Source organism: Arachis hypogaea, chromosome 15 (genome assembly GCF_003086295.3).
Source record: "Arachis hypogaea cultivar Tifrunner chromosome 15, arahy.Tifrunner.gnm2.J5K5, whole genome shotgun sequence".
NCBI lineage: Eukaryota > Viridiplantae > Streptophyta > Magnoliopsida > Fabales > Fabaceae > Arachis > Arachis hypogaea.
In genome coordinates, this window is record NC_092050.1 from 77700894 (window position 1) to 77716088 (window position 15195).

General features: G+C 37.7%; 1 pseudogene; it reads right to left on the reverse strand.

Annotated features, from left to right (window-relative positions):
- Positions 1 to 2699: 2699 nt before the first annotated feature.
- Positions 2700 to 12252, reverse strand: LOC112748412 (glutathione S-transferase zeta class-like; annotated as a pseudogene).
- Positions 12253 to 15195: the final 2943 nt, after the last annotated feature.

A 15195-nucleotide genomic window follows, 5' to 3' on the forward strand; every position in this document is an offset into this window, starting at 1 on the left:
TTGCTCAGCTTTTGAGGAGGAAAAAACTTGGCTAAGAAAGCCGTGACCAGCTTATCCCAAGAGTTCAGGCTGTCTTTGGGTTGAGAGTCTAACCATATTCTAGCTCTGTCTCTTACAGCAAAAGGGAAAAGCATGAGCTTGTAGACTTCAGGATCTACTCCATTAGTCTTAACAGTATCACATATCTGCAAGAATTCAGTTAAGAACTGAAAAGGATCTTCAGATGGAAGTCCATGAGACTTGCAGTTCTGCTGCATCAGAGAAACTAGCTGAGGTTTCAGCTCAAAGTTGTTTGCTCCAATGGCAGGAATGGAGATGCTTCTTCCATGTAAATTGGAATTTGGTGCAGTAAAGTCACCAAGCATTCTCCTTGCATTATTGTTGTTGGGTTCGGCTGCCATCTCCTTTATTTGTTCGAAATTTTCAATAAGGTTGTCTCTGGATTGTTGTAATTTAGCTTCTCTTAGTTTTCTCTTCAGAGTCCTTTCAGGTTCTGGATCAGCTTCAACAAGAATGCCTTTTTCTTTGTCCCTGCTCATAAGAAAGAGAAGAGAAAAAGAAAAGAAGAGGAATCCTCTATGTCACAGTAAAGAGGTTCCTTATTGTTAGTAGAAGAAGAAAAGGAATAGGGGTGAAAAAGAATGAAGAATCCAAACACAAGGGTAAGGATAGGAGCAGTGATGTGAGATGAAGAGAAGTGTTAGTAGATGAATAAATAAATAGAAGGGGATGAGAGGAGGAGAGAATTTTCGAAAATAATTTTTGAAAAAGAGTTAGGGATTTTCGAAAATGGTTTTTGAAAAAGGTTAGTATTTTTTTTCGAAAATTCAAATAGAAAATACAATAATTAGTTAATTAAAAAGAAATTTTTGAAAAAGAGAGAAGATATTTTCGAAAAATGAGAGAGAGAGAGTTAGTTAGGTAGTTTTGAAAAAGATAAGAAACAAACAAAAAGTTAGTTAGTTAGTTGAAACAAATTTGAAAATCAATTTTTTTAAAAGGGATAAGATAAGAAGATATTTTTGAAAAGATATGATTGAAATTAGTTTTGAAAAAGATTTGAATTTTAAAATCACAATTAATGACTTGATTCGCAAGAAATCACAAGATATGATTCTAGAACTTAAAGTTTGAATCTTTCTTAACAAGTAAGTAACAAACTTGAAATTTTTGAATCAAAACATTAATTGATGATGTTATTTTCGAAAATATGATATAAAAATAAGAAAAAGATTTTTGAAAAATATTTTTAAAATTTTCGAAAATAACTAAGAAAAATGAAAAAGTTTTGATTTTTGAAAAAGATTTTGAAAAAGATAAGATTTTTAAATTGAAAATTTGATTTGACTCATAAAAACAACTAGATTTTTTAAAAATTTTTGAAAAAGTCAAATCTAATTTTTGAATTTTTAAGAGAGAAAAAGGGAAAGATATTTTTTTTATTTTTTAATATTTATGATGAGAGAGAAAAACAAGAAAAATGATGCAATGCATGAGAGTTATGGATCAAAACAATGAATGCATGCAAGAATGCTATGAATGTCAAGATGAACACCAAGATCACTATGAAGATCATGATGAACATCAAGAACACATTTTTGAAAAATTTTTAATGCAAAGAAAACATGCAAGACACCAAACTTAGAATTCTTTAATGCTTAGACATAAAGAATTCAGGAATGCATATGAAAAACAAGAAAAGACACAAAACATGCAAATGCAAAGATCAAACAAGAAGACTTACCAAGAACAACTTGAAGATCATGAAGAACACTATGAATGCATGAATTTTTTTGAAAAATGCAAGATGAACATGCAATTGACACCAAACTTATAACATGACTCAAGACTCAAACAAGAAACACAAAAAATATTTTTGATTTTTTTGATTTTCTAATTTTTTTTGTATTTTTTCGAAAATTATTTGAAAAAGGAAAATAAGGATTCCAAAATTTTTAATATGAATTCCAGGAATCTTATGCTCTTTAGCCTAAAGCTCCAATCAAAGGGTCAGGCATGGCTTAATAGCCAGCCAAGCTTTAGTATGTAACTCAGACATGACACGCCTAACATGCCCTACAGTCGTGGCTTTACAGCCAACCAGGCTTCAACCTGCTTTATAAAACACTAGAATTCATTCTTAAAAATTCTGAAGAAAAATATATTTTTGAAAACATTTTTAAATTTTTTTTCGAAAACTGATGAGAAATTTTTTTGAAAGATTTTTGAAAAATTTTTGAAAATTAAAACAAAAATAAAATTAGTGTATCCTTAGCTACTCTATATAAGTGTATCCTTAGGTCCCTCATTGTTTTTTTTTTTTAATTTTTTTTAATTTTCTGTATGTATATAATATTCTAATAATTTTTTATACAACATAATATTTAATAATATTACATATATAATTCTATATTTTTAATTAAATGAGTTAAATATTATAAAATAAAATTAAACACATATTTATACTAAATAATTTCTTTAAACAATAAAAATTATCCTTACACAATCCATACACAATTCAAAGATATAATCTTAAGAAGCAACTAACAATCAAAATATAACTTAAGATAATTTAAGTCACCTGAAACTTGTATCACATATCAATTAAAATGCAAAGTTTGCACTCTATATCCGAAAAAGAGCTTAACAAATAGAAAATCGTTAATATTCTAATCTTGGCATAATGACTAAAAAATGTTCTAAAGCGCCTTCAGATTCTTCTCACACACATCTTTTTCATGCTGATCTTCATCACCATCAAGAAAACTCTTGGCCTTAACAATTGTATCAGTGTTCATTCCCAGCGGGGCTGCTGGAAAAATACTTGCACTTCTAAGAAGTTTAAACAAAAAAATTCTTCTAACGATGCACAAAAAAAGTGTAAATAGAAATTAACTAAACCAAAATAGTAAGATCACAAACTGAGTTGAAATACTAAAATATATATGATCATCATACTAATTGCTGAATAAATGGACAAAGAAAAAGAAATTAATTGCTGAATAGACCATTCCCTCTCTTCACTCCAAACAGCTTGAACTTTACTGCCAATAGGATATTTATCACCCAAACCAATCCCAGCATTATTTACCAAACAATTGTAACAGTTACTCATCTTGAACAAAACTAAAAGCATTCTAATAGCTCGTTACCTATCAAAAGTAGTAAGCACTTTGATTTAGCAGATTTGATATCTTAGATAAATAAGATACAATACCACAATATCTATTTGATTGATCACTTACTTTTTCTCTTCTCAGCTTGTTAGTTTTTTTATTATTCTCATTAAAGCTGAATGCTAAATTCACAAAATCATGGCAATCAGCTTAATTTCAAGTAGGGAAAACGGCATTGCTTCAAAGAGTAAAGTGAGAATTATCAACCTAAATTGTAAAATTAAAAATAAATTAAGATAGATATATCAATTTTTCACCAATATCCCCAATGCAATTGACAGACCAAACATGAATCCCTTGGCTTAATCTATTTTTGGCGAATCAGAACCCAAAACACAATTCAAGAATACATCAAGTTACACAAGTAAATTGAAGCAAAAGGTTTTAAAAATTGAAGACAAATTAATGAATAAAACTTCATAAACTAGTGCATCAATCAGAAACTTTTTCACCTCCAAATTTTGAGAAATGCAGTGCTGCTTACCTCTGGAATGGGCTCTCGGATTACATATTCCACGGCAACACCAATTAAAATCCTCCAAGTGATCTTGCACTACATATTGAAGACTAATAATAAGAATTGAAGGTATTTCAAAACTCAAATTTTCCTGTACTGTTTTGAATTCCATTAATACAAATTACTTAATAAGAACAGGAACTCTATAGCACAAATTCAATTGTACACAATAGAAGAACAAAAAAGCTTTGCCCCTAATACAATAATAAAATTTGAATGATGTGATGGTTGGCAGGCTTAGCTTTGGGATTGCAATGATCTTATTGATAACTGCCACAAGCCTGAGTAAGAGGTAGCCTTATAGGATAGGTTGGTTGAATGGTGAATGCTACCTAGTCAAAAGGGGTGTTTATGCCGGCTCAACTATATTGATCCTAGTAACCGTAGGTTCGGTAACTGGTTCGGTTTTGTTAACCATAAAGGCCAATCAAACAGAACAAGATCGCAAAATACATGCACAAACAGGGTGAGGAAGAATTGATCATCCAATTATTATACTTAGAAAGATGCCTTACAAGTTGCTGAGGTAAAAATCCAAGTTCACATTCCAAAGACATGCTTTCAAAGGAATACTAATATTATAATAATAGTTGTTCATTAAAAAGAGTTGCCACATCCAATTAAGATGAGTAAACATGCTTGTATAAAAATTTAAGTGCTGCATAAATTTAAGTACAAAAATATTATAATAATAGTTGTTATTATCACAAAAAGGAATTGATTCCCATAACCAGTCAGATGCCTAGTCCCTCCAAAGATGCATAAAGTGGTGTAGGTAAATTTAAGTATAAAAATACGCATACAAACACACATGGTATAATAATAGTAACTGAGCATTGTCATATGAATTGCAAGTACTAGGAAAATTTCATCTCCATTGGCATATCTCCCTGCGTGATCTTTCAGTAGCTTTTCAAGTGCTGAAAATAATGCAAAATATGCAACATTTAATTAAGGCAAGAAAAAAAACCACTCAAATGAATAATTGGTTTGGAAGTAACAAACTAGAATATATCTTAATGGTATTCAGTGAAGTTTCACCTGTGAAGCCCTTTCTAATGACACTTTGTGCCCAAGGAAGTTTTTCATGAGGGCCAACCTTTTTCTCAATGGCGTTATTCTGCAAAACAATATGTGCAACCTGTGGAGAGTGGATAAGATTATTAAAAAGCCGAGTAACAAAAAGGACTAGAGCTTAAGATTATGCAGCAGTATACCTGAAAATTGAGTGCTCTTTTGGGAATGTCATGAGGCAGCAAAGGGTATTGAGGATACTTATCGTCTAAATACTGCATACATAGAGAACATAAATAATTGAATATAAATAAGAATATATAAGAGAAACAAAGGAATTAAAATCATGAGTTGGAGGACCAACCATAATAATGGCTAAATATTCAGCAAGAACAAAATTGCCATCCACCAGAACGGGAATTAAAGCAAGAGGATTCAACTTGAGGAACTCTGATGGTTGTTTAAACAAGGCAATTTAACAATACATGTAATAGAAATAAATACATAGCATAGGTTTAGAACAAACCAGGGTCAGATTTGGAGGAGGCGGTGACAACTACGTAGTGGTATTTTAAGCCTGAAAGAATGGGAATTGATTAGGAATGTGAATGTAAATGTAAATGTAGAATTGAATATAAATACCATACCTTTGAGGTTGAGAGCGAATCGAACTCGGAAGGAGTAGGAGCTCATCCAGTGTCAATACAGCTTCAGATTTACCGCTTCACTCTCCTGAATCACCAAACCATATCGTTTTGAATTCAATTTACATCAAAACAATCAAAAAAATCGCAAGCTAAGACAACAGAAGAACAGACCTAGGGTTTGTGGTGAACGAACCTAGAAGAATGAGTTCTCCTATGCCGCAACAGTAGCATGCATATTCATCAATTCATGAGTTCACAGATTATTGTACTAAACTCCCAAATTAAAACCCTAAAATCGGAACCCTAACCTCTCAAATTTCAGAAACCAAATGAAGGTGGATGCATACCTTCTTGACAATGGTGAGCGAATGAAAAGAGGCTTTCAGTTGAGCGCAGCGTCTTCCTGATGTGAGCACACAGCGAAGAGAAGCGATGGTACGGTGAAGATGAGTGACGGCGTGGTGAGTGGTGAAGATGAGTGAGTGCAGAGTCTTCCTGGACGTGAGTGGTGACGCCGTGAGTGGTTAGTGGTATTGGTGGACCCTTTCTCTGATTTGGGGTTACGAGTGGCGACGATTAGTGCAGGAGGGTTCACGACGGTGTGAGCTTTATGATCTTCACGACGGTGTGGCGCTGAGTGGTGAGTGGGGACTGGGGTGCGATGATCTTCGCGACAGTGAGGCTTCACGATCTTCGTGCGGTGCAGGAGGTAGGGTTTTCTGAAAGAGTTTTCTTCGTGTTTTGGACTTGGAGGGTTTTCTTCTCTACTGAAAGGGTGACTTCTGAGCTTTGGAGGGAATAAAAATTTTCACTAAGTGTTTTACATTGGGAAAAAGTTAAGAGGAGGGAAAAAATTTACTAAGTGTCAAATTTTTTACTCTAGACACATTAGGCATCATTTCTAAAACGCACCCAAAACTTAATAAATAGGCTACTCTCTAAAAGCGTCCCCTTTCATATGAAAGGTGAACCTATAGATATCAACCTACGGCTACGCTTTATAAGTGATTTCTAAAATACCTAAGGCTACACTTTTTAAATGATGCCACAATTGTGTATCCTTTTCTCATATAAAAAGGCAACACGGAGAAAAGCGTAGCCTATTCATAGAATAGGCTACACTTTTTAAATGTAGCTTAAAAAAAGTGTGGCTGAACGGGTATTTTTCTTGTAGTACATTTTCTTTGAGGGGCAATGCTACTCAATGGCTGGAAACCTTTCCCAAAGAGAGCATCAACAATTGGGATGAATTGGTGAGCAAATTCCTAGCCAAGTTCTACCCACCTCAGAGGGTCATCAAGCTGAAAACAGAGGTGCAAACATTCATTCAAGTGGATGGAGAGTCATTGTATGATGCATGGAGAGATACAAGGCCTTAATCATGAAGTGTCCCCCAGAAATGTTTAGTGAGTGGGATAGACTCCAAAACTTCTATGAAGGGTTGACCCAGAAAGCTCAGGAAGCATTATATCATTCAGCAGGAGGCTTATTGCAGCTAATGAAGATAGCAGATGAAGTCCAAAACCTCATAGAGATGGTGGCAAACAATCAATACTTCTTTGTTCATCAAAGACAACGCTAACCAGCCTATAGCAGGGGTGTATTGGAGCTGGAAGGTGTGGATACCATCTTCAAAGTGATGCATCAACAAATTTAGCAACAATTTAAGCAGATGGCTAAGAAAATTGATGGACTGCAAATTGCTGCAGTAAATACACAAAGCCAATCTCAAACCTCACATGGGTGGAAGCAATCTGAAGAAAGTTTTGGGACATTCAATTATCAACAACAAAGCCCTGAGCAGGTGCAATGCATGAATAGCACTTTAAGTTCATTTCAAGACACTTTTCATGGTGATGCACACAAGACACCCTAGAAGACTCATTCTAATTAAAGGTGGGGTGAACATCAGAATCAAGGATAAAGGGACTTCAAATCTAGCAGCCTCAGCAACATAAACAACCATAACCATTCATCCAATAATGCTAAGCAATTCAAAAATTCACAAAACACATATCACCAACCCCATAACGACTCACAAAACCACCAGAATAACTTGTCCACATCTACATTCTACCCACAAAATACCCTCGCAAATGGTTCAAACAATTTCCAGGAACAACCATCTCATTTTACATAACCACAACCAAATCCAGACTCTCAAAGAATCTCTAGTCTGGAGATGATGATGAAGAAACTCATGAAAAATCAAGAAGCAGCAAGAAAAGATCAAGAGATGGCAAGCAAAAACCAAGAAGCGTCAATCAGAAACCTTGAGAGGCATATGGAGCAAATGGCTAAGCAAATTTCAGAAATGGGTGAGAAGAGAGCAATTACCTTCCCCAATGTCACTGAAAGAGACAAAGGAAAAGCTATAAAGTGGAAGGAGTGCAAAGCAATCATAGTGGAAAGTGATGAGACTAGGAAAAAAGAAGCCATCAATCAAGAAAAACACAACAGAGAAGTTCCACAAGAAGAGACAGAAGAGAAAAGTGAAGAGGATAGAAAGACCAAGAATGGAAAATCTCAAAGAGAGACAAAAATATCCTTGAGCCACAGCTACAAGAGAAGAAGGAAGGGGTGAAGTCATATGTCCCCAAACTTCCATACCCTCAAAGGTTTCGGAGTGAAAACGAGGATAAGCAATACTCAAAATTCTTGGATATATTCAAGACTCTCAGCATCAATATTCCTTTCTTAGAAGCACTTGAACAGATGCCATTATATGCCAAATTTATGAAAGAAGTACTCACAAAGAAAAGATCCCTAAAGGAAGGACAAATTGTTGAGATGACAAAGGAATGTAGTGCTATCCTCCAAAGAGAGTTGGCAGAGAAGAAAGACGATCCTGTGAGTTTTTACATACCTTGCACCATAGGAAACATAACAATTGAGAAGTCATTCTGTGACCTCGGTGCAAGCATAAACTTGATGCTTTTGTCTCTAATGAGGAAACTTCAAATTTCTGAGCTGAAGTCCACACGAACAGTTCTCCAAATGGCTGACAAATCCATTAAGCAAGCACTGGGAGTTGTGGAGAATGTGTTGGTAAAAGTGGGAAAATTCTTTCTCCTTGCTGACTTTGTTACCTCAGATATAGAAGATGACCCTAACACTCCCATCATCCTGGGGAGGCCTTTCCTAGCTACGGGAAGAGCATTGATAGATGTTGAAAAAGGGAAATTATTGCTGAGAGTGCATGATGAGCACCTAGCATTCCATGTTTTTAAAACCTTGCATGAGCCCATTCAGGAAGAAGATTTTATGAAGGATAAGGCCAGAGATCAAAGCCTGAAGGAGGCAGTCAATGAGTTAACTCTAAGACTTCTAAATCCATGCTTGAAAGAAGTAGAAATGGTGCAACAGACCAAAGAAATCAAGGAGGAACTAGATCCAAAACCCCCATATGATAAACTCAACACCCCAGATAAAGAGCCACCAAGGCATGAATTATCTTCTGAGAAAGAAAAGAAGAAGAGGCCAAAAGGGTGGAGAAACAAGAATATCCCCACTGAAGGCTTCTCACCAGGGGATAAAGTGATGTTAAACACCCAACCAATGAAGGTGTCTCCATAATTATCTGAGTGCTATACTGTGAACCGGATCCTTTCACTTGAACACCTAGAGATCATCAAAGAGCAGACCGGAAGGAAGTTCACAGTAAGAGGAGAAAAGTTGAGGTACTATGATTTTCAACCCCATGATCAAAGGATGAGATGTCAAGCTAGTGACAATAAAGAAGCGTTTGTTGGGAGGCAACCCAACCTGAGGTAGTTCACTTTTCCTAGCTATTTCAATAAAAGGGTTAATTAGACTTATCTATATTGCAAGGAGCTAAGTTTGGTGTTGCACACCAAAATAAATTAAGGGAGAATGAAGGATTCTAAGTTTGGTGTTCCACTAAAATCTCATTTAAAAGCACATTCTCACCTTCTGCATACATGGCTGCTAGCTCCGAGCAATCAGATAAACCAATTAACCAATTGTTTACTTTTTAGTTTTTCTAGTTTTTATTGCCTTTAGCAAAGATAAAAGGATTTCATATATGGTTAACCTATTGCATCAGAGGCATTGGCAAGGAATTAAGTTTGGTGTTCCCACACTAAAATAAGTTTGAAAGCCGTCTTAAATTCATGCATATTAACCATCTACTTAAGGGCTTGAGAAGCAAGTCACTTTTGAGAATTATGCAGGAAAGAAGCCAACATTTGGAGACAGGTACACTTGCCGGTGAGTTTTGGTGTTGGAATTAGTTTCCAACCCATCACCATATACTAACTGATATGGTGAAGCTCCAATAGGGGTTTTGAAAGTTGTGCTGTATGCCTATAGGGCATCATCAAGCTTTCTAGCCCAATCCTTTCTAGAGTCACTTACTGTCCTCTTAAGGATTCGCTTTAGTTCTCTATTGGAAACTTCAACTTGCCTATTCGTTTGGGGATGATACGGTGTCACTACTTTATGGTGAACTCCGTATCGGCTTAAGACAGAATCCAGCTATCTATTATAGAAACGAGTTCCTCCATCACTAATTAGTGTCCTAGGGACACCAAATCTGCTGAATATATTCTTTTGGAGGAACTTCATTACTACTCTGGTGTCCTTGGTGGGTGTTGCTATTGCTTCAGCCCATTTAGACACGTAATTTACTACCACAAAGATGTAGATGTTTGAGTATGAAGGCGGGAAGGGTCCCATAAAATCTATGCCACATACATCAAACAGCTCAATCTCTAGGATTTCTTGCTGAGGCATGCTGTGACCATGAGGAAGATTGCAAGCCCTCTGGCAACTGTCACACTAACAAACGAACTTTCTAGAATCTTTAAAGAGAGTAGGCCAGTAAAAGCCACTTTGGAGTACCTTAGTGTCTGTCCGCTCACGTCCAAAGTGTCCTCCATAATCAAAGCCATGGCAATACCGTAGGATTCTCTATGCTTCTTCTTTAGACACACAACATCGGATTATTCCATCCGAGCATCTCTTAAAGAGATATGGCTCATCCCATAGGTAATATTTTGCATCATGCATGAGTTTCCGGGCTTGCTGCCTGGTAAACTCCTTGGGAATGAACCGTATAGCCTTTACAATGTCTACAAACCAAGGTACTGTCCAGATGGCATAGAGTTGCTCATCTGGAAAGGAATCAGATATGTCAGTGGAGGCAGAAGAAGTCCCTGCTATTGGCTCAATCCAGGACAAGTGATCAGCTACCTAATTTTCTATCCCTTTTCTATCTCTAATTTCTATATCAAACTCTTGCAGAAGTAATATCCATCTTATAAGTCTAGGTTTAGAATCTTGCTTAGTGAGTAGATACTTTAGAGCAGCATAGTTAGCATAAATAATGACTTAGATCCTACTAGGTAGGATCTGAACTTGTCAATGGCATAAACCACTACAAGTAGCTCATTTTCTGTAGTAGTATAGTTTTTCTACATATCACTTTATATGCGACTAGCATAGTAAATGACATGTAGAAGCTTGTCATGTCATGTCTTTGACCTAGGACTGTGCCAATTGCATGATCACTTGCATCACACATTAGCTCAAATGGTAAGTCCCAATTGGCTGCAGAGATGATAGGAGCAGTGACAAGCTTTGCCTTCAGAGTTTCAAAGGCATGCAGGCATTCTTAGTCAAAGACGAATGGAACATCGGTGGCCAAGAGATTACACAGGGGTTTAGCGATTTTTAAAAAATCTTTTATGAACCACCTGTAGAATCCTGCATGTCCTAGGAAACTTCTGATTGCCTTGACACTAGTAGGTAGAGGCAAGCATTCTATCACTTCCACTTTAGCTTGATCCACCTCTATCCTCTTATTTGAGATCCGATGTCCAAGAATAATGCCTTCAGTTACCATGAATTGGCATTTCTCCCAATTTAGAAGTAGGTTTGTTTCTTGGCATCTTTTCAGGACCAGGGTCAGATGATCAAGACAGGAGTCAAATGAGTCTCCATAAATAGAGAAGTCATCCATGAATACTTCAAAAAATTTCTCTACCATATCAGAGAAGGTGGATAGCATGCATCTCTGAAAGGTGGCAGGCGCATTGTACATGCCAAATGGCATTCGTCTATAGGCGAACACGCTAGATGGAGATGTGAATGCTGTCTTCTCTTGATCTTGTGAATCTACTGCTATTAGATTGTACCCGGAATAACCATCCAGGAAATAATAAAAAGTATGACCTGCTAGTCTTTCTAGCATTTGGTCAATGAAGGGTAAAGGAAAGTGATCTTTCCTGGTAGCGTCATTGAGGCTTCTGTAATCAATGTACATACGCCACCCTGTGACTGTTTCTTTTGGGATCAGCTCATTCCTTTCATTGTGAACCACTGTCATTCATCCCTTCTTAGGAACAACCTGGATAGGGCTCACCCATGGGCTATCAGAAATAAGATAAATAATCCCAGCCTCATAGAGCTTAGTGACTTCCTTCTACACTACTTCCTTCATAGCTGGATTCAATCGCATCTGTGGTTGTACCACTGGTTTGGCATTATCCTCCAGCAGGATCTTATGCATGAATCGGGTTAGGCTAATGCCCTTAAGGTCACTTATAGTCCACCCATGGGTGGTCCTATGTATTTTAAGCACTTGGATTAGTGCTTCTTCTTCCTGTGGCTCTAGTGTAGAGCTTATGATCACAGGATAGGTATCTCTCTCTCCCAGAAATGCATATTTTAGGGAGGAGGGTAATGGCTTAAGCTCAAGCTTAGGAGGCTTCTCTTTTTCCTCAGAGGTTTCCATAAGTTCCTCTGAATCAGGCTGAGTATCATCAAAGATATCATTTAAATCTTCCTTGAAGCTTCTAGCCATGTTGACCTCATCCACCAGGGAATCAGTGAGGTCAATGCTCATGCATTCCTCAGGAATGTCTGGATGCTGCATAACCTTGATAGCATTCAGTACGAACTTTTCCTCATTGACTCTTAGGGTTACTTCCCCTTTTTCAACATCAATGAGGGTCCGTCCTGTAACTAGGAAAGGTCTTCCTAGGATAAGGAATGCACTCTTATGCCCCTCCATGTCCAATACTATAAAGTCAGTGGGAAAGACAAAGGGTCTAACCCTGACAATCATGTCTTCAACTACTCCTGATGGTATCTTAATAGAACCATCAGCAAGTTGAAGGCACATACGGGTTGGTTTGACTTCATCAGTCAAACTAAGCTTCTTTATTAGTGAAGTAGGTATTAAGTTAATGCTTGCTCCAAGGTCACATAGTGTTGTCCTTATACAAGCATCACCTAGAGTGCATGGTATCATAAAGCTTCCAGGGTCTTTCAACTTCTCTAGTAAGCTATTCTGAATGATTGCACTGCATTCCTCAGTGAGGAGGACTATTTGTCTCTCTCTCCAATCCTTCTTATGACTTAGAATGTCCTTCATGAACCTTGCATAAGAAGGTATCTGTTCAAGAGCCTCTACAAAAGGGATATTTATCTCTAAGGTTCTGAGATACTCCGTGTTCGGAGGGTTACCTGAAACTGTAGGTCAATCTTGGACGAGATCTTCTGTGCGGGTCGGTGTTGATGTGTCCGACTTGAGGGTGGTGGCCGGAGCCGCCGTGTCCGACTTTGTTGGACTTGTTGGTGATGCTGATCCTTCGTTATCGGAGGGTGGTGGTACCTACAAAGGACTCTGATGCTTAAGTTAGCAAGGATATTAAGCAAGTTTTTAGTAGAATCAGAGTATGAGTAATACCTGGGTGCTCCAATGTATTTATAATGGTGTGGTGTGACTTTTCTGGAGATAAGATAGTTATCTTATCTTATCTTTGAGTGAAGTGATCTTATCTTCAAGGGAACCGCCCTTATCTCTCTAGGCTTGGGTTGCCTTTGGATTTGGGTCGTGTTCCTCTGTTTGGGCCCTTTTGGGGCTTTTCTGGGGACTTGGCTGAGCTCTTTGAAACGAGGTCGGATAGTCCTGACTCGAAGAGGTCGGTCGACTTGTCTTTAACCAGCCCGGGTCGTACAGCTCGACCCAGGGTATGAACAGTGCCCCTGCTTGAGCTTGGTGTTTTTTAAGGTCGAGTCCCTTAGACTTCGATCCTTTCCGGAGAAGCCGAGCTCGAGCACTTTTGGTTGGTCTTCGCTGGGTAGCATTTTCCATTAGTGGCTTTAAATGCGGAATGTTTCTCTCTTTATAGCGCACGTTTTGCACTTTCTTGGGAACGTGCGAGGGTTTTTAAAAACCTATTAACTCCCCCCTTTGCCGTTTTTCTCATTTTGAATTTTCACAAAAGCCTTTCTCTCCTATTTCTCTTCTCCTTTCTTACTGCAACTTCTCTTTTCTCATTACTCCCTCTGTTTCTGTTCTTTCGTGCTTTCCTCTTCTTTTCTCGAGAAGGCGATCGTTAGCATGGCTTCGGTTGTTGTTTCAGACTCTTGATTGCTTCACCATTCCCTCTTCGCTGTAGGTTGGTTTTCTGTCTTCCTTTCTTTTTTTCACGCCATTTTTTTTATAGTTTCGTTTGGCTCTGAGAAGTTTTGTTCTTGCTTGAATTTATTCTGGAAAGCTTGAATCTTTCTTTAGCGTTTGTTGTTGTAATGTGTGTTCTGGGAGTTTCTTCGTCTTTTTGTATGAACTTTTTCGCCTTTTTTGATGCTTTTAGGGCTTTGCATGTTGTTACTATTTCTAGTTGTGTCCTTGCTTTTGAAGTTTTGGAGTGATGAACTGTTTGAAAAGGTTGTGTCTTTGATGATTTCCCTTTGGCATGTTTGATGCATGATAGTTCCCTTTGCTGATAGATAAAAAGATGGCTATTTTGATGACTTTCTGGTTAATAATTTTATTTTCGGAGTGTTGCTTTGTTGAAAAGAGGGTTATTTTCTTGTTAGGAGGTGTCGAGATGTAGGCTTGTAAATTTTTCTTGAGTCTTTATTCCATGACTGCCTCCAAAGGATGCCCCTGGTGTGAGTCCTAGGGTTTCCTTTTGCTGTTGTACCTGGCGTGCTTTAGTCCGAGTTGCTTTCTTTGCCTTGCCCGAGTTGTTTTATTAGTAACCCATTTTCCTTTTTCTTACTGTAGGACTTAGTTGACCATGTCTTCTCGTAAAAATATTATCGAGACATCCTCCAAAGTCCCCGAGGGCATGTCTGACTGGCTAGATGCCCTCGTCCTGATGTGTGTTTCAGTAGTTAATTCTGAGTATATCGTGGAGTTTAGAAAACATCACTGGATCTGTAGTAGTAGGGATCAGGAGAAAAACTACGAATTAGTAGTGCCTAACTCCGATGAAAGGGTTTACTTTCCTTCTCTGATCTAGGGGCAACGCCCCTTCTTTTATGCTTACGACTACTTTTTCAGCCAAATGAACATCACCCTTCCTTTTACTTCCTTTGAGACTGACTTGTTGTGGTCATGTAATGTAGCTCCATCCCAGCTCCATCCGAACTCCTGGGACTTTATCAAGATCTTTCAGTTGCTTTGCCAAGAGTTGGATGTTAAACCTTCTCAAACTCTCTTTCTTTACCTCTTTGTCTTGACCAAGCCTGGGACTACCAAAAAGAAAGCTTCTTGGATTTCTTTCAGGTCTTCCCAAGGACACAAAGTGTTTTCTATGTACGATGAGTCTTTTAGGGATTTTAAGAACTACTTTTTTAAGGTCCGAGCTGCTGAGGGAGCCCGACAAATTTTCTTAGAGTCGAATAATGAACCTGCCTTCCCTTTATGTTGGCAAAAGAATGTTGTAGTATCTAGATATACGTGGAAGATTCTTTTATGAATTTGTTGGAGGGGATTTGGGGGCAACCTCCCCATCTCGACACAAAACGATTCTTAGGAGACCCTTCCCTTGTCCGAGCTGAGCTGGGTAGTGGTCGACTTCTT